This window comes from Panthera tigris, chromosome E1, assembly GCF_018350195.1.
Source record: "Panthera tigris isolate Pti1 chromosome E1, P.tigris_Pti1_mat1.1, whole genome shotgun sequence".
NCBI lineage: Eukaryota > Metazoa > Chordata > Mammalia > Carnivora > Felidae > Panthera > Panthera tigris.
Window position 1 is genome coordinate 14,489,849 of NC_056673.1, and position 19,148 is coordinate 14,508,996.

Consider the following 19,148-nt stretch of genomic DNA (forward strand, 5'->3'; position numbering starts at 1 on the left):
AGAAATTCATATTAATTAACTAATGCTCTTTAGCCACTCACTGATGCTCCTTTGCAAAGGATACTGAAGCAGTTCATTCAGCTGCCTGGTACCTGCCTTCCGAGTTTCACCCTTACTTTGAGGCCCTTAAAGGCAAAGAGAGTCCTCTTAGGAAGTGGTGGAAGTGCCTCCACATATGTGTGCTATTTCTTTAAAAGAAAGTCTAACGGAAGTGATGCTGTAGGGAACATCTGCACTTGGGGCTGAGTGGAGAGAGCGAGATGCGCTGCAGCTGGTGTAAGGCCCTGGCAGGCTGAGGCACTGCTGTCTATTGGGGTTTACTTCTGTCTACATTGAAACATGGCTTGGGAGGGGGTTGGTGGCCTGCTGCCAGCCTCAGTTAGCCTGCCCTTCTCTTTCCTCTTTCCTCCTCACCACCAACCCCCGCCCCCCCAACTCCCCTCCCTCATGCTTTAAAGTCACATTTCCAGGCCAGACGTAGAATTAATCTCTGGGCACTTCACATTGCTGGCAGCTGAAAGCAGGATGTGGGATCTTTTTTTTTTTTTTCTCTCTTTCTCTCTCTCTGCGTCTTGGCTGACTTTTTTACCTCTCGAAGAATTTGGAAGGCCGTGAGATCCCCCCCCCCCCTCAAGTACTGTGGAGTTTTTCAGCACGCTGATCACCCTGCTGCGGCTTCACCCTAATAGACTTCATATGTTGATGCAGTTGACATCAGTATCAAACTATTTTACATGTGATCTGGTGTATTTCCTGAGGAAATCTGCAAGATATTTATTAAGAACTAATAAAATAAACCTCTCCATGAGTTTTTAGGTAGTTTTCAATTTTTCATGTCTCTCTCGTTTCCTCTTATCAATGAGTTGCTATTTTCTCTCTACTCTGACCATCACAAAAGGAAACAAAAATAAATGTTTTAAACTGTTCCTGAAGGGACAGAGAGAGAATAGTTCTGCCATGATGTATCAGCCGGGGCTATATTTTTAGTGCAGCATTGTAGAAACTAAAAATATCCTGTTATAGTGGATCCTTTTTATAGGTCTGTGTGTGTGTGTATGTGTGTGTTTATAATGTTGTACGCACAAGTGCCTTTGTGCATCGGCAGCCGCTCTCCCCATTACAGCTGGACTCCATTAGTCCTTGAAAATTAATGTAATCCCAGTTAAGAAAAAAATTAATTACTCTACCAGAGCTGCATTTTATCCAAAGCTAGTGTTAGCTCCTTAGCTGGCAGCTTAGTTTTTGAGAGGCTCCAGGGGCCCGTGGAGTTGTGGCTATGGTATCACAGCATTTGCTGCTGTGTTTTTCCTGTTGAGAGCAAGCATTCCTCAGTTCTTTAGGGTTGGACACGTGGCATGCAGAGAGTAACTGCAGACCCCTCTTCCTCAGTGAAATACCATGTTCCATTCTGGTCATCCCCCACGGCGTTGTCTGCCACAGGTTTAACTCACCTGCCATAGCAGCTTTTCTTATCAGGATTTTGTTAAAAAGAGATTCTTTGGCAGTGGCTGATTCTTTTAGTGTTCTCTGGAGGAGAAATACCGTTTATTAAAGTCCAGGAGATGCATGGGATTTGCCTAGGAGGGTTCTTTGTGGACAATTAAGAATGAAGGTCACGTTTTGTCCTTACTTTTTGTCTGAAGTTGGACTGGTCTGTTTAATGCACACCTCTTATTATAAATGAGTGTGTCAGAGTTGACTGCTGGCTTCTAGTAAGACTTCTCAGCACCAGCCTGGATGAGGGGCTTCCTGGCTCAGCGTGTGAGTAACGTCTCCAGCTTTGTAATCAGTGTTCTGGGATGAGGTGCAGGGCACAGCCCAGAAGTTGCTGCAGTCCGCCTCGTTTCGTGATACAGCTCTTGTGCAATTGCCTGCATTTGTTGTTGTTGTTTTGTTTGTTTTTCCTCTTTGGGGGCCTGGGTTGGGGTGGAAGGGTAGAGTGATGGATAGGTGGGAAGGACGGTTGTTTGTTTCCTTACGGTCAGACTCCCCAGACTCTCTGCTGAGAGCCCGGCCACGGTCCATCTGTGTTGGATTGCAGTTCTCTTTTTGAACTGAGCTGGGGCGTGGGCAGCATAGGCCTGTGTACCTCGTGACAGGCCTTCCCAAATCCCATGATGGCATGGATCCTCACGATGCTGTTCAGAACAAAAACAGGGTTAGTGCCCTTTTGTTTCTTTTTGGGCATGGGTTCGGAGGCTCGTCTGTGGACCTCATGTTCTCTCCTGCTGGTGACTCCAGGTCCTCTCCTGATCCCCTCCCTATCATCCCCTAGCTGACAACTAGTTGAGCCCTTGGCTTCCTGTACTTGATCCCCAGGCAGTGTAGTTCAGTAAAAGTAGTAATTAGGCCTTTTACAAATTTATTTTATTAGTGAAGAGAGTTGGTAGGTAATGGGCTGTAACTCTAACACAGCCAGTTTGGAGATTAATAAAAAATTTAAAAAGAGCAGTTTTTACCAGAGGCAGCGGGCCTGTTATTTCGAGTCCTCAGCTGAGCCGAAATCAGAGCGGCGTGGGACCCATGGCAGACTGGCTGCTGAGAGATGCAGAGCCACGTTCCTTGTTGTTACAGTCTGTGCAGTGCCCGTCCTTGAGGGTGTTTTACGCTGGCATTGGAAAAAAGGAAACCTTGTTTTCCAAGAACTCTGCTCTCTCTCAGCTTGATAAGCATTTAAAAATAAAAGCTGCACAATTGAAATTGGCAGTGCATCCTCATTCTTTTGTCTCTCTGTTTATTTTTTTCCCTCATCCCTCAACATGTGTGCTACAGCCCATGGTTATTACACCCTCAAGAATGATGGCCTGGAACTCAGCAAACTTGCACCAGGGTCTGCCCGCCCTCCATTCGGCTGTTTGAAGCTGGCTGAGGCACCAGGACCCGGCACTGAGCGGTCTGGTGGATCAGCCTCAACAGCTCCATCTGTGGCACATTTCCCTTTTCCCCTGAAGCTGCTGCCTGGAATTTTTAGCTTCTCCAGAATCCTGATTGTCAGCTCGATCTTTCTTGTTAGTTTTTGCAGTTAACTTAATTGATTTGTTTACCTCTCCATTGGAGGAGCTCCGAAAGAAAGTGCTTTGGCACTAATCAGGAGCAGTCCTGGCTTTTTAAAAAGATTCTTGTGAGCTAAAATCTTACAACACTGACCCGGGGAGAAAAAAAGCTCCTATGGTTTGGGCTAGGGTGACGGTAAGCCCTGGTTTGCCCAGACATAGACCCTGTTTAGGAATTATTTAGCAGCACACCATTTAGATCTCACAAATATCCCAGTTTAGGAGATAAATTTTAGCATCACCCTAGCTTAGATGAATTTAGCAAAAAACAAACAAACAAAATAAGTCACTTGCTACAAACTGTTAAGACTTTGTCTAGAAATGTAATGGATTGTAAGTCAGTGCCAAACCCTGCCCTAAGCATTGCATGCAGATTCCACTGGAGTCATGCACATGTGACCTCAGAAAGAATTGCTATATCTCTGGCTCTGTGAGTGAGGACTGGCCTTCCTTCTGCTTGAGTAGGTCCTGGTAAAGCCAACTTTGAAACACCATGTCACTTGTTTTAGCAGTTCTGGTTATCATTGCCTAGTTGGTTGAGTCAGAACCTGGAGTTCGTTTTTTCGTGGGGTGTGGTTTCAGGTTTGCAGACTTCCTGGTTGATGCCTGTGAAGGGTTGGTGCCTGATGTAACTAAATAGGGTGTTACTTCAGGTTAGTAGTCCTTGTTTTTGCTTGGCTGGTTGGGCTGAACCTGGTATTACCGTTTCCCAAAGAATATTTTTGGTTTGAAAACTGAAGGTCAGCAGTTCGCAAGTGCCGAACTGAAAGCCAACTCTGTGGTTTGTCTTGTGCCACTGGGCCAGCAGCACTGCAGCCCTGATCGATTGATCTGCAACAGTATGAGACCACGAACAGCAACTGCCAGACAAAACTCCATTTCACCCCATTTCCCTGTCCAACCTGTGTCTCTGCCCAGATCCCCTTTCTTTTTCCTTGTATGTCTGTCTCACTCTTGGTTATGTAGTTCACTTTTTTGAGTCTATCTTTTTCCATCTCCCTGTCTCTTTCCATAACAGTTTTTAATAATGTTTTAGTTAGTTCCAGCCTTTTCCCTGAATGGATCCCATTGGAAAATGCATTTGAAAGGAAACAGTTATACACTTCCCTTCCTTTGAAAGTCTGTTGGCACCTTTTCCAGTGCAGTAAACCATACAACATGTATTTTCAGAGTTTCCAAACACAGACATGCTGGCGTTAAATTTATGAAAAAATATTTTATTCAGCTGTATGGTAACTGTGACTTTTAGAGATGCTGATCAGATTTGAAATTGGTACTGACTTTTGGGACGCTAACAGGTTTATAGATCTCTGCAGGATATATAGCTACACTGGCTCCTGGGGAGTCCATGATGCATTGTGCCATGGCCTTTGATTGCAGGTTGGGCAGGAGGAGCTGGGGCAAGAGATGTAGATGTGGGGTTCCCCCCAGCCACACCCAGAGAAAAACAGAGAAAGTCAGTGAGTCACTGATGAATATTGCATAGCGTTGTTGTGCACAGAAGCAGAAGGTAAATTCCTTCTATTCATAGAAGGTAAGTCTTTTTCTTTTTATTACTCCAGCCACGGACTGGAGGTCAAATAACACCTGTTTGTGTGGTATGTTATTTACTTTAGAATGCTTTGTATTCAAAGCAGTGATGATATTTCTAATGTCTATGAGTGATTATGTCACTCCTCCCTTTTTATACCTTTAGGCCAGTGCCAAAAAAAAAAGTTAGAATCACTCCTCTGTATTTAAACATCTGTGGGTTTGACTGAGGTTTGAATTTGGTCCATAAGGACAGTGGCCCTTCTCAAGGATCCTGGCTGTTTGTTCAGAAGATCGCTGGGAATGCTATTCAAAGAAGCCTTTCAGATAGGGGTTTCTTCCAAATTGCTCAAGCATCTCAACTTTGTATTGGCTCACTTAGATTTATGCACTATGCTGTTTCAACTTTCCTTTGCTTGTCAGCCTAACAGTGGGCCTGCTGCAGGGTGTTCAGGTAGATTCTGTGCCTGCCGCCATAGGACAGAGGCTGCCAAAGACAACCCGACAAAAAGCTGAGCATCCTTCAGGCTGCATGTCCCACTCAGTTCAGTTAACAAGGGTTTGTTAAGCATCCATTCTGTGTCTCATTCTTCTTAGCTTTTTTGGTGGCATTTGCCTTTGTTGACTGCAGACTTTCCAGAAAGGCTTTCAGTGATCATAACTATATTCTCTGTGTTCTCCTATTCCTCTTCACCTGTTTCTTGGGTCTTCCCTTTCTCATCCAGCATCCTAAATGTCAGCACTGACTAAAGATATCCCCTTGGCTCTCCTCTCTGTAGTCTTTTCCCTATTTGGTGTATTGTAAAATCTCATGGTTGTAACTGTCACCTCTCGGTGGATTGCTCCCGAATCTCTTTTCTGCCAGATCTTTTTCCTGAGCTTTAGCCCACATTTCTACCCTCTGGGACATTATCACCAGGAATCTCAAGCTTATTAAAAAATTATGCATCCTCTGGGGCGCTTGGGTGGCTCAGTCGATTAAGCCTCCGACTTCGGCTCAGGTCATGATCTCACAGTTCACGAGTTCAAGCCCCGCGTTGGGCTCTGTGCTGACAGCTCAGAGCCTGGAGCCTGCTTCGGATTCTGTGACTCCCTCTCTCTCTGCCCCTCCCCCGTTCATGCTCTGTCTCTGTCTCTCTCTCTCTCTCTCTCTCAAAAAAAATAAACAAAAATTATGCATCCTGTTTTTCATGTGTTGCAAGTCAGGCTTCCCAGGAAGCAAACTCTTGAGGTATAGATTTGCATCCCCCGGAAGCTGATTGGGGAATGCTCTCAGGGTCAGTACCTGCAAGGACATGGAAAAAGCAGAATGAGGCACAGGGAGAAGTCGAACTGCACTGCAGCTGTTACAAAGGCGTTCCTATAGGGATCTCTTCAGAATAGTCCCAATTGGACCAAAGGGGCTAGACCTTTATGCCCTTTTATACCCCCTCCATCAACCAGCGAGTGGATAAGAGTTACCCCTGGGAAGGGGGGGCGATTCACATTTCTTTAGCTGAGAGTGAGCCGGGGAGAAGGATCATCTGAGATCTGCTGCCAGCACTCTTGGTAGTGGGAGAATGAGTGCTTTAGTCCTGGGCAGTGCACCAAACCATCTCCTGCCCCACCAGAACCGTTCTCCCATGCACGATCCTTCTGTTCTTCCTCCCCATGTCCTCCATATTCTCAGGCTGTCTCGGCCTCACTGTTTCTACTACGTTGAGGTGTAATTCACGCAGAACAATAATGCACAGATTTTAAGTGTTCAGTTTGATGGGTTTTTACAAATGCCAACCCCACTTTTTATTCTTTTTCTCCTTTACCCTGTATGTTAGGAGTGTTTGAAAATAACAAGAACCATCTTGAAATAGCTTAAACAAGAAAGGAAATGTATTGTGAAGAATACATTCAAGTGAAGAACTTGAGGACAAGGATATAGCTAGGCCTGTCGAAGGGTTTGGAACCAGGAAAGCCTTTTTCTTCTCCTCTGCTTCCTTCTGCGTATTTCTTGCTGTTGTACTTCTTCCCCTTCCTGGCATCATTTTTGTGTAATGCATTTTTACAAATAAAGTTATTTCACCCTTTCCAATGGTTCTCTCTTCCATTGTATGTATGTCCTATAATTAATTAATTTTTAAAATGTTTATTCATTTATTTTGAGAGAGAAACAGCACGCACATGAGCAGGGTAGGGGCAGAGAGAGAAGGGGGAGAGAGAATCCCAAGCAGGCTCTGCATTGTCAATGCAGAGCCCAACACGGGGCTCGATCCCATGAACTGTGAGATCATGACCTGAGCCAAAATCAAGAGTCGGACACTTAACTGACTGAGTCACCCAGGTGCCCCTGTCCTGTATTTATTTAAGAAATCCTCTATTCATGGACATCCAAGTTGTTTGCAGGCTTTTCTTGTCCAAACTGTAGTAGTGAATTTCCTCATTCATATCATTTCATGCATTATCTTTACACCTTAAGATATTTTTCACTTTCTTTTTTGATTTATGGTTAGCTACTTGTGTGAATCCTGTTAGACTTCAACTCCTTGGGGGTCCAGTTCATATCTGATTCATCTTTGAAAGCAAAATGCCTAACACAGGGCCTTGCATATAGTAGCCACTTAGTAAAGGCTGACTGTGTGAATAAGGAATTGAACCGATCCAGTACTTAGTGAAGTACCACCCAGAACAGATCATCTCAATGACTAGGCCCTGTGGCAAGTAAGTGTTTGGGAGTTCCTGGAGTCTGTATCCTGCCTCAGTGGGTTGTTGAGCCTAGTGAGGGAGGCTTGATGGATTGTGAATCCTGTTCTAGGACAGCTTTGAGCCATGTGCCCACTGTGTGTTGTAGAGAGACTAGGAGCCCTACCAGGTGGCACAGTACAGGTTTCTTTTTAGGGGTCGAGGGGGGGAATTTTGTGTTTATTTTTTCAGAAAGCCGTATAAGGAGCACCAGAACATATAACTGGCTCCAGGACCCCTTTACTGGAAGCTAATTCAAAGGTAGACTCCGGATGTCCTCTGACTCTGAGAACCAACTGAATTGCATTTCTCTAGACTCCTGACTTGGCCCAAAGGAGGGATAAGTGGAGTGAAGAGAGAAGATGGTGACAATGTGAGAGGGAACAGAGATGGCAGGGGAGGGGCTAATGGTGGCATGGATGGCAGGGAAAGGCTAAAAAGATGCTTATGGAGGACCTGTGTCCTAAAGGTGGACTGGAAAGCTTCTCGTGGAAGGTCAGGGCAGGTCAGGGATCACCTGCACACTCTGAAGACAGATGGAAATAGTTTGGGGATGGGCTCCATGGCTCTGACTGATGCAGTGGTTTCCATACCTCCACATTAGCCCTGGCCTTCTTCAAAACACACCAAGTGTCACCTGGTTGAAGATGAACTCCATTCCCTCCTTCTGCTGGCTGACAGTCTTCAGAAGCTCAGCTGGGCTCTGAAGGAGACTCTCTTGTTTGGATAGTTTGGTTCTTAGCTCCAGAATTTCCCTTTTCATGAAATCTCCCTTTTAGTTCCTGATCTTTAGGACCTGGGGGACTGAGAAGGCAGAATGATATTTGGGACAGAACCAGTGAGGGATTGTGTCTCTCACCTTGTCCCCAGGCAGCACAGGGCTGTGAGCACAGCAAGGCTGAGTTGCAGGGAGAGGGAGGAGGAGTGGTTAACACAAAATGTCTGGAGAGAAGATGGAGAAGGCTGAGAGGGAGAAAGAACTTGAAGAAAGGACTTAGATAATGAGGAGGAAACAGGCGGGGTTTGGAGAATAAGGGTGGGAGAATGCCATTTGGGGCCACAGAGGCAGGTTTGCCGTTTTATTTCTTGGCTCTTGTCATTCCCTATCTTTTGGTGTGCCTCCCCTTTCTAATTTTTTTCCCGGTTTTATTGAGGAATAATTGACATACGTTACTGTATAAGTTTAAAGTGTACAACGTGATGGTCTGATTTACATATATTGCAAAATGATTACCACAGTAGGTTCAGCTAACATAAACATACAATAAGAAAAGAATTAAGGAAAAATAAAATGTATTCTTGTGATGAGAACTCTTAGGATTTATGCTCTTAACAACTTTCCTGTAAGTCATACAGCAGTGTTAGTTATTGTCATCAGGTTGTACATAGCTTCCTAGTACTTATTTATCTTACCATAGGAAGTTTGTACCTTTTCACCACCTTCTCCAATCTCCCCACCCACCAAACCCTCACGTGGAGTAACCACAAGTTTGATCTTTTTTTCTATGAGCTTGTTGTGGCATTTTTGTTGTTGTTTCTTTTGTTGTTGTTGTTTTTGCTTTAGATTCTACATATAAGTGAAATCGTACAGTATTTGTCTTTCTCTGATTTATTTCACTTAGCATAATTCCTTTCTAGGTCCATCCATGTTGCAAGTGGTAGGATTCCCTATTTCCATTTTCTTATGCTGAATATTATTCCTGTGTGTGTGTGTGTGTGTGTGTGTGTGTGTGTGTACTACTTTATTCATTCATCTATCGATGAACACTTAGGTTGTTTGTATGTCTTGACTGTTGTAAATAATGTTGTTATGAACATGGGGATGCAGGTATCTTTTTGAGTTAGTGTTTTCATTACCTTTGGATATACGATATTTCCAGAAATGGAATTGCTGGGTCATATGGTAGTTTATTTTTAATTTTTTGAGGATCCTCCATACTGGTTTCCACAGTGCACCAAGGGTTCCCTTTCTTCCACATCCACATCAGCATTTGTTATATCTGGTCTTTTGGATATTGGCCATTCTAACAGGTTGTGAGGTGATATCTCATTGTGGTTTTATTTGTATTTCCGTAATGACTAGTGATGTAGAGCAATTTCCATGGACCTATTGGCCTTTCTTATATCTTCTTCAGCGAAATGTCTATTTAGGTCATTTGCCCATTTTTTAATTATTTATTTATTTTTATTCTGATGCCATAAAGATTTTTAATTTAATGAATTAGTTTTTAAATTTATATTAAATTTACATCCGAGTTAGTTAGCATAGAGTAGAATAATTATTTCAGGACTAGATTCCAGTGATTCATCCCATATGTATAACATCCAGTGCTCATCCCAACAAGTGTCTTCCTTAATTTTCTTTACCCATTTAGCCCAAGCCCTACCCACTATACCTATTTTTTAATTGTTTTATTTGATTTTTTGCTGTTGGGTGATATGAGTTTTTAATTTTTATTTTATTTATTTTTGTATGGGTTTTTTATATGTTTTAGATATTAACCCATTATGAGATATATGGTTTATTTTTCATTCCTTAAGTTGTCTTTTCACTTTGTGGATGATTTCTTTTGCTGTGCAGCAGTTTTTTATTTTTTATTTAAAAATTTTTTTAAAAAACTTTAACGTTTATTCATTTTTGAGAGACACAGAGAGACAGCATGAGTGGTGGAGGGGTAGAGAGAGAGGGAGGCACAGAATCTGAAGCAGGCTCCAGGCTCCGAGCTGTCAGCACAGACCCGATGCAGGGCTTGAACTCACAAATTGCGAGATCATGACCTGAGCCTAAGTTGGAAACTTAATTGACTGAGCCACCCAGTTGCCCCTGTGCAGAAGCTTTAAAATTTGATGTAATCCTTCTTGTTTGTTTTTGCTTCTGTTGCTTGTACTTGAGGTGTCATATCCAAAAAATTACCAAACTCCATGTCAAGGAGCTTTGTACCTGTGTTTTCTTCCAGGAGTTTCATAGTTTCAGGTCTTACATTTAAGTCTTTGACCCATTTTCTTTTCTTTTCTTGTTTCGTTTTATTTCTTCTTTCTTTCTTTCTTTCTTTCTTTCTTTCTTTCTTTCTTTCTTTCTTTCTTTCTTTCTTTCTTTCTTTCTGGCTTTAATCCATCTGAGGTAATTTTTGTGAGTGGTGTAAGATATGGGTCCAGTTTCTTTCCTTTACAGGTGAATATTCAGTTATTTCAGCACCATTATTGAGGAGACTTTTTTCCATTGGGTATTTTTGGCTTTGTCAAATGTTAGTTGACTATATATGCTTGGGTATATTTCTGGGCTCTTGATTCTGTTCCCTTGGCCTATTTATCTGTTTTTATGCCAATACCACACTGTTTTGATGACTCTAATTTTATAATACACTTAAAATCAGGAAGTGTGATAATCCTACTTTGTTCTTTTTCCTCTCTGGATTTCTTTGGCAATTTGGGGTCTTTTGTGGTTCCATATAAATTTTTTTTTTCCTACTGTAAAAAATGCCATAAGGATTGCATTGAATCTATAGATGGCTTTTGGTAGTAGTGACTTTTTAACAATATTAATTCTTCCAATACATGAACACAGGATACCTTTTCCATTTTTTGTGTCTTCTTTTATTTTTTTATCATTTTCTTAAGTTTCCAGTGTAGAGATCTTTCACCTCTTTAGTTAAATTTATTCCTAAGTATTTTATTGTTTTTCATGCTATTATAAATGGGATCAGTTTCTTTATTTTTCAGAAATTTTGTTGTTTGTATATAGAATGCTATTGGGTTTTGTATGTTAACTTTACTGAATTTATTAATTTTATCTAACAGTTTTTTATTGAGTCACTAGGATTTTCTCTATATAAAATCACGTTGTCTACAAATAGAGACACTTTTACTTCTTCTTTCCAATTTTGATACCTTTTATTTCTTTTTCTTACCTAATTGCTCTAGCTAGGATATCCAGCACTATATGAAATAGGAGTGATGAGAGTGGGCACCCGCATCTTGTTCTTGATCTTAGAGGAAGAGCTTTCATCCTTTTATTAGCACTGAGTATGATGTTCGCTGTGGACTTGTCATATATGGCCTTTTACTATGTTGAGATATGTCCTTCTGTGCCTAATTATTAAGAATTTTTATCATGACTGGATATTGAATTTTGTTGAATGCTTTTTCTACATCTGTTGAAATAATCATATGATTCTTTCATTTTATTAATGTGATGTATGGCATTGCTTGATTTGCATATGTTGAACCATCCTTGCATCCTGAGGATAAATCCCACTTGATCATGGTGAATGATCCGTTTAATGTGCTGCCGAATTCGGTTTGCTAGTATTTTATTGAGAGTTTTTGCATCTATATTCATTAGGGATATTGGCCTATAGTTTTATTTTCAGTAGTCTTCTTTTCTGGTTTTGCTATCAGGATGATACTGGCCTCATAAAATGAGTTTGGAAGTATTCCCTCCTCTTTGGTTTTTTGGAACAGCTTGAAGAAGGATTGGTGTTAATTCTCCTTCAACTGTTTGGTAAAATTCACAAGTGAAGTGATGTAGTCCTGGGCTTTTCTTTGCTGGGAGATTTTTGATTACTGATTCAGTCTCCTTGCTAGTAATTGGTCTAGTCAGCTTTTCTGTTTCTTCCTGATTCAGTCTTGGTAAGTTGTAGGTTTCTAAGAATTTTTCCATTTCTTCTAAGTTGTCCAATTTGTTGGTGGATAGCCTCTCACAATCCTTTGAATTTCTGTGTTATCATTGTAATGTCTCTTTTTCATTTATAATTTTATTGATTTAGATCCTTTCTCTTTTTTCTTTGATTAGTTTAGCTAAGAAGAGTGTGCCAGTTTTATCTTTTCAAAGAGACAACTCTATAGTGCCCCTTCCCCATTTAGCCCATTCCCCCTCCCACAACCCCTCCAGTAACCCTCTGTTTGTTCTCCATATTTAAGAGTCTCTTCTGTTTTGTCCCCCTCCCTGTTTTTATATTATTTTTGCTTCCCTTCCCTTATGTTCATCTGCCCTGTGTCTTAAAGTCCTCATGAGTGAAGTCATATGATATTTGTCTTTCTCTGACTAATTTCGCTTAGCATAATACCCTCTAGTTCCATCCACATAGTTGCAAATGACAAGATTTCATTCTTTTTAATTGCCGAGTAATACTCCAATGTATATATGTACCACATCTTCTTTATCCATTCATCCATTGAGGGACATTTGGACTCTATCCATACTTTGGCTATTGTTGAGAGTGCTGCTGTAAACATTGGGATGCATGTGTCCCTTCGAAACAGCCTTTTAGTAAGTCCTTCTTAAGAAATAAGACAATGCCGTGTAATACATGTTAGGTCTTTTGAACTAGGCAGAAGCAGGTCAATTCTGTCCTCCAAGTGTGGGAAATCTCACCAAGAAAATGAATGAATTGGTGTTTAAAAACTTGTCTATTTGGTAGGGAGTGCTAATCCCAAAATTGTATAGCTTTGTTCTCTGTACCAATGTTCAAATATTAAGTTTAGCTTTTAAATCTCTTTGCTTCAGAGCATGCTGTTGAACTTTCTGTTTTGAAAATATCCCCAAAATGTACATGAATCTAATTTTACAGATTTGACAATTTCCCTTTTATATCTGTTTGTATATATATATAATTATATATATTTATATTATAAATTAAATTGTTTATATTACTATTTTTATTATATGTACATTTATTTTTAATAGCACATATATTTTAATATGTCACTTGGTCCTTTAAAACAAGAATCTTTTATAGCATATGTCACTTTCTCATTCGTAGGGATTTTCTTTTAAGATTTTAGAATACTTCAGTCTTTAGTCATCATATAGCATATGCACTTGGGTTTCTCTGATTGTCACAGACTTAATGTTGGGCAAACAAATGCATTGGGCATCCTGGGTCTCTGTGCTTCAAGAAATTCTACACAGATTCTTTTGAAATAAGAATCATCATCTCATAATTGAATTGTTATTTCAACTTAGTTTTAAAGATTTTCTTAAAGCACTATATACCTATCAGTATGTAAAATATTCCTATATCTATGTTTTTGGAAAAACATTCTTAGATTGTTATACTTACATATCTTGTCTCCCCATACAGATAACTTCATGATAATTTTTCTTGGGTATCTTTTAACAGTATGCAGTATAAGGCCATAGGCTGTAAAGACCTTTTAAGATTACTCTTCATTTTTTTCACACAGTATCCCTTGCAGAGAGTCCAGTTAAAAAAATGATTTTAGGACTCAGTGCTGAGAAAAGATTTGTTTTTCCCAAGGAACTGATACATATATTCCTTTCCAATAATGACAGCTGTATAATTGTTGGTGTTTCCCTTTTTGCTTTGGCTGCCAGAAAAATCAGAGGCAAATTTAAAGTTCATTCGTGGCACATGATTGACATGTTAGTATTTTTATTTTTCTAGGTCCTAATTTTCTACATCTACTTTAATGTTATTTAATTGTAGGTGATTTTGCCCTAAGCTGTCACAAGTCTTTTGTGGAATGAGGTATAAAACAATAATTATAAACAAAACAATTTAAATTTAGTTTAAAATAATGTTTATAGGTTTTAGTTTGTATTGTTGGCAAATTAGCCAGTCAGCCAACTGATTACAAATCTGGAAGGGCTGTTACTAAAGGAGATGTCCTTTGTAGAGCCTCTACGTCAGATGTCTAGCTGATGCCTCGTTGGATTTCCAGTCACCTTCATTGAGTCCTACCTTTCCTTGGCATAATTGTTTTATTTAGCTGTTATTCTGCTGATCTCCTTTCTACTTTATTTTATTTTTTTATTTTTATTTAAAAAAAAAATTTTTTTTTTAACGTTTTATTTGTTTTTGAGACAGAGAGAGACAGAGCATGAACGGGGGAGGGGCAGAGAGAGAGGGAGACACAGAATCAGAAGCAGGCTCCAGGCTCTGAGCCATCAGCCCAGAGCCCGACGCGGGGCTCGAACTCACGGACCGCGAGATCGTGACCTGAGCTGAAGTCGGCCACTTAACCGACTGAGCCACCCAGGCGCCCCTCTCCTTTCTACTTTAAAACTACATGATCCACAGTGGATGGGACTGGATGAAGTCATTGCTTACTCGATCTAGTTTGGGCATTGATCTTGGATTATAAAGCTTTGAGGAACTTTTTTAAAAGAGTGAGTTGCTGGAGCAGAGCAGGATGTGAATGTGCTGATTTGGATATTCACAAGGAATCCACACAAGAATTATGTCTTATCACTGGCCTCTTTTTTAGTACTGACTCTTCAAGATTTGTTTGATGGCTCTAATCTTTGCATTCTGGAAGCTTCTCAGGAGTCCAAGAGATCCTTCCTGTCCTGGGTACCTCTGTGCCCTCCCTATCTCAGAATTTTCTTATTTTAGCATTGTTTGCAAACTGTCATACTATTTTAAAAATGCTTCAGGGGGTTGCCAGGGTGGCTCAGTCGGTTAAGCATCTGACTTCGGCTCAGGTCATGATCTCACGGTTCACGAGTTCGAGCCCCAAGTCAGGCTCTCTGCTGGTCAGCACAGAGCTCGCTTCATATCCTCTGTCCCCCTCTTTCTCTGCCCTTCCCCTGCTTGCATGTGAATGCTCTCTCTCTCTCAAGGTAAATAAATAAACTTAAAAAAAAAAAAAAGCAGAGTGTCCTTTAAAAAAACGCTTTAGGAAGGCATAAAATGAAAAGAAATTGAGTTAATCTGTTAAAAGAGAAGCTGAGCACTTCTCTCTGCCCTCTGCCTGCCATATCAGAGGAGCTTTCTCTGGATCAGGTTGTCTGCAGACATTATCTCTCATTAACTTTAGTCTCACAGTGCTCCTGAAGCTTCATACCAACAGAGACAGGGTTCAAGCTGTTTGTCTAAATCAGCTGCCAGACCTGCATACTCTGTCAGAAGGGATGTAGCTGTGTTAATGCCTTCTCACTGTTGCAGCAAAAGTTTCCTTCTAGGTTGGCTAATGGGTATGACTTTGAGCAAGCCTCCTTCACTTCTCTTCTCCTCCACAACCCTAAATAATTTCCGACACAAGTCACCCTAGTTCTCCTGGTAAGATTCCATAGGGACACTTACCTGGCTGATGTAATTAAGAAGCTGCTACTCTTTTTTTTTTTTTTTTTACTCCTCCTTTGCTCTCCCCAAATGTTGTGAGAGAAGCAAGGCTTGCAAAACCTCTAGTAAGCAGTGTAGAAACAGAAACTCTGCCCCTCAAGATTTACTTGTAATTCTTCCAGATGAGATGTTGGAATGGCAGGCCCACTTATGCTGGGCCCCATCCCTGAGGGACTTGGCTGGTGCCAGCATGCCATTCTGTTTGCAGCAGTCTTCTTGCCCAGGAGGGAACATGTATTTGAATAACCCTGGAATCAGGCAGGAAATTCTGAGTGACAAAAATATCAATCCAGAGACATAGCTAAATTGGAAATGGCCAGAGTGTGTTTTCACTGGTTGCCCATTCACCCTCCCTTCTTCTCTCTCTCTCTCTCCCTCCCTCTCCCCCCTCCCTCCTTCCCTGCCCTTCCTTCCCATCCTTCCATCCATCCATCCATGGGTATAATCTGGAAAAAGCTAAGCACTCATTTAGGAGTTGTTTTCATTTTTCCTTGTAGAGAGTAGAAATGGTTTGCTGTCTGTCTTGCCAAGATGTTTTGATAGAGCCCCCAGGACATTTCCTGGCCCTAGAGCTCCATATAAAGGAGGAGGATAAGCCAAGCTGTCTTCTGGAGAAGGCCCAGCACTTCTGGAGATCATTTTCTCACCTTCAGAAGGTAGCAGTTGTATTGTAATGGCATAAAGAGCTTTGGAATCATCCAGATCAAAGATCTGAACTCGCTTCTCAGCCATTTACCAGCTGTTTGACCTTGATGAAGAAAATTAACTTATCCTCTCTGAGGCTTAGTTTCCTTGTCTGTAATCTGTGAATATTGGTGCTAGTTTGCAAGGTTTTTCTGAGCGTCAAATTATGTATTAGGCACTCAGTAGATGTCCAGCTTTATCAAATCAGCCTCTAAGTTATGAATTCCTAGTCTTAAAATGATGAGTCAGACTAATGGCCTTTTAATGTGATTCCCCTGTTTTTTAAAAAAAAGTCTTTTTAACAGTTTTATTGAGACCCAATTGATGTATTTTAGACTATACATATAGTAGAGTGTACAATTTGATGGATTTTGACATATGTATGCATTTGTGAAACCATCACCATAATCAAGATGGGGAACATATCCTTCACTCACAGAAGTTTCCTTGTGCCCCTTTTCTAATCCATTCTTCTCTAACCTTTCCTCCCAGTCCCCAGGCAACCACTGATCTGCTTTCTGTCACTGTAGATTAGTTTGCATTTTCTAGAATTTGACAGTATTTTCTCTTTCTCTGTCTCTCTGTCGTTTGGCTGGTCTTTTTTTACTCCACATTGATCATTTTGACATTTATCCATGTTGCTGAACGATTCAGTAGTTTGTTCCTTTTTGTTGCTAGTAGTCTCCCATTGTATGGATATACCACAGTTTGTTTTTTCCAGTTTTTAGCTGTTGTGAATAAAACTGCTGTGGACATTCAAGTGTAAATCTTTGTATGGACATATGCTTTCATTACCTTAAATAAATTCCTAGGAGTGGTATAGCTAGGTCATTTTGTACATGAGTACGAAACCTTTAAAAATGCTTTTTTTTTTTTGAGAGTGAAAGAAAGAGAGAAGTTGAGAGAGAGAATCCCAAGCAGGCTCCACTGTGGACTACGAGATCATAACCTGAGCGAAAATCAAGAGTTGGACGCTTAACCAACTGAGCCATCCAGGCGCCCCTGTTTAAAAAAAATTTTTTTAATTTTTTTTTAACATTTATTTATTATTGAGAGACAGAGAGACACAGAGCATGAGCAGGGGAGGGATAGAGAGAGGGGAGACACAGAATCTGAAGTAGGCTCCAGGCTCTGGGCCGTCAGCACAGAGCCCCACGTGGGACTCGAACTCACGAACTGTGAGATCATGACCTGAGCCGAAGTCGGTCACCTAACCAACTGAGCCACCCAGGCGGCCCTAAAAAAAATTTTTTTTTTAATGTTCATTTATTTTTGAGAGACAGAGTGCAAGGGGTGGGGTGGGCAGTGAGAGAGGAAGACAGATTCCAAAGCAGGCTCCAGGCTATGAGCTGTCAGCACAGAGCCCAACGCGGGGCTCTAACCCACAGACTGTGAGATCATGACCTGAGCTGAAGTCAGAGATTTAACCAACTGAGCCAGGGTGCCCCAGATGCCCCTGTTTTAACTTCTTAAGAAACTCCCCAGCTGTTTGCCAAAGCGGTTATAATCATTTTATATTCCCAAAGCAGTGCATGAGAGTTCCAGTTTCTCCATGGCCTCACCAACACTTGTTTATTTTCTTTTTGTTGCAGCATCCTGGTGGGTATAGAGTATTTGTGGTTTTGATTTCCATAAAGATAATAACTTTGAGCATTTTATCATAAGAAGATGTTGAGCATGCACTTATTTGCCATCCATAGATCTTTGTTCTTTTTTTTTTTGTTTACTATTAAGTTGAAAGAGTCCTTTATATTTTCTAGATATGAGTCCTTTTGTCAGGTATGTGTTTTGCAAATATTTTCTCCCAGTGAGAAAATTCTCTCTGTGGCTTCTGTCTTCATTTTTGTCTTTTGAAGACAAGTGTGTGTGTGTTTTGATGAAGTTTTTTTTTAAGGTTTGGTCTACAGATTGATTCACAAAGACAGTTTATCATGGTATTGAAGCTGATAACTGCCAATTAAAAGTAAACTTCCATCTGTTTGATGGTCCAGAGCATTGCACACTGAAAATGCACAAGCAGCTTCATTTATGAAGAAAACAGTGCCAAGCAACACGTTTTAAGTAACTTTTCCCTCCTACTGTCCTTCTTTGAAGATTGCACATACCACTGATTGAGATTTATACCTTTCCTTATTTTTTGAGCAGCAAGAACATGTTTAAACAGCTCATTTAGCTTCTGCAATTTGTTCTTCTTGTCATCTTTCTTCGCTTTCTCATCACCTTCACTTTGTGCTGCTTGACATGGATTTTACTGATCCGATGAGTCATAGCCTTGAAAATGAAGTTCTCTTGCTTTACTCCTTATTCCTTAGACAGAAGTTCTGTCTTCAGTGAACTTTCCCTTCTTTTTTCTTATTTTCTTTTTGGTTGCCCCTGGCAATTTCTTGCTCCGTCCAGATAAGAAGCCACAGTAGCCTCCAGTAGCTCAGGCCAGGCAGCACAAGATGAGAACGAGGGACTGCAGCATCTGCACAGAGTAATCAGCTATTTGGGAAAATGTCCCCAAAATGGCTAAGCAGCCATGTTCTCTGTAAAAGAGAAATGTTTCTGGAATCCTAGGTTAGATCTTGGGGTTTTGTTTACTTGTTTTACAGTGCATAGTTTGAAATAAGTATAGACTTACAGGAAATTGTAAAAAAAAAAAAAATGTGCAGAGAGGTCCTGTGCACCCTTCATCCCTCCTTCCCTAATGTTAGCATCTTGTAGAACTGTAGTGCAATGTTAATGCCATGAAATTGACATTGGTACAATCCACAGACTCAGATTTCACCAGTTCTACATTTATACAATTACACATTCACCAGCTATACATTTGTGATTGTGTGTATGTATAGTTCTGTGCAATTTTATCACACAAGTAGCTTCATGTACCTGCTATACAATCAAGGCGCAGAACTGTTCCATCACTGCACAGCTCCCTCAGGCTACTTCTTTAGAAACACTTCTGTCCCCTTCCATCCCCAGATTTTAACCCCTGTTTTCCCATCTCTATAATTACATTATTCCAAGAATACTCTATAAATAGGATCATGCCGTATGTAACCTTTTGAAATTGGCTTTTTTCACTCCACATAATTCC

At 40.8% G+C, this 19,148-nt stretch overlaps 1 protein-coding gene across 8 annotated transcripts in view; it reads left to right on the forward strand.

Annotated features, from left to right (window-relative positions):
* SMG6 (SMG6 nonsense mediated mRNA decay factor) overlaps positions 1 to 19,148 on the forward strand; it is a 226,297-nt gene that overhangs the window by 73,976 nt on the left and 133,173 nt on the right. The window contains exon 1 of one of the 8 annotated variants that reach the window (XM_042965417.1): positions 4,537 to 4,587. The exons of the other annotated variants lie outside the window; for them this stretch is intronic. The gene's annotated coding sequence lies outside the window, so the exon portion shown is untranslated. Of the gene's footprint in view, positions 1 to 4,536; positions 4,588 to 19,148 lie in introns of those variants that run through there. 8 annotated transcript variants of the gene reach the window in all.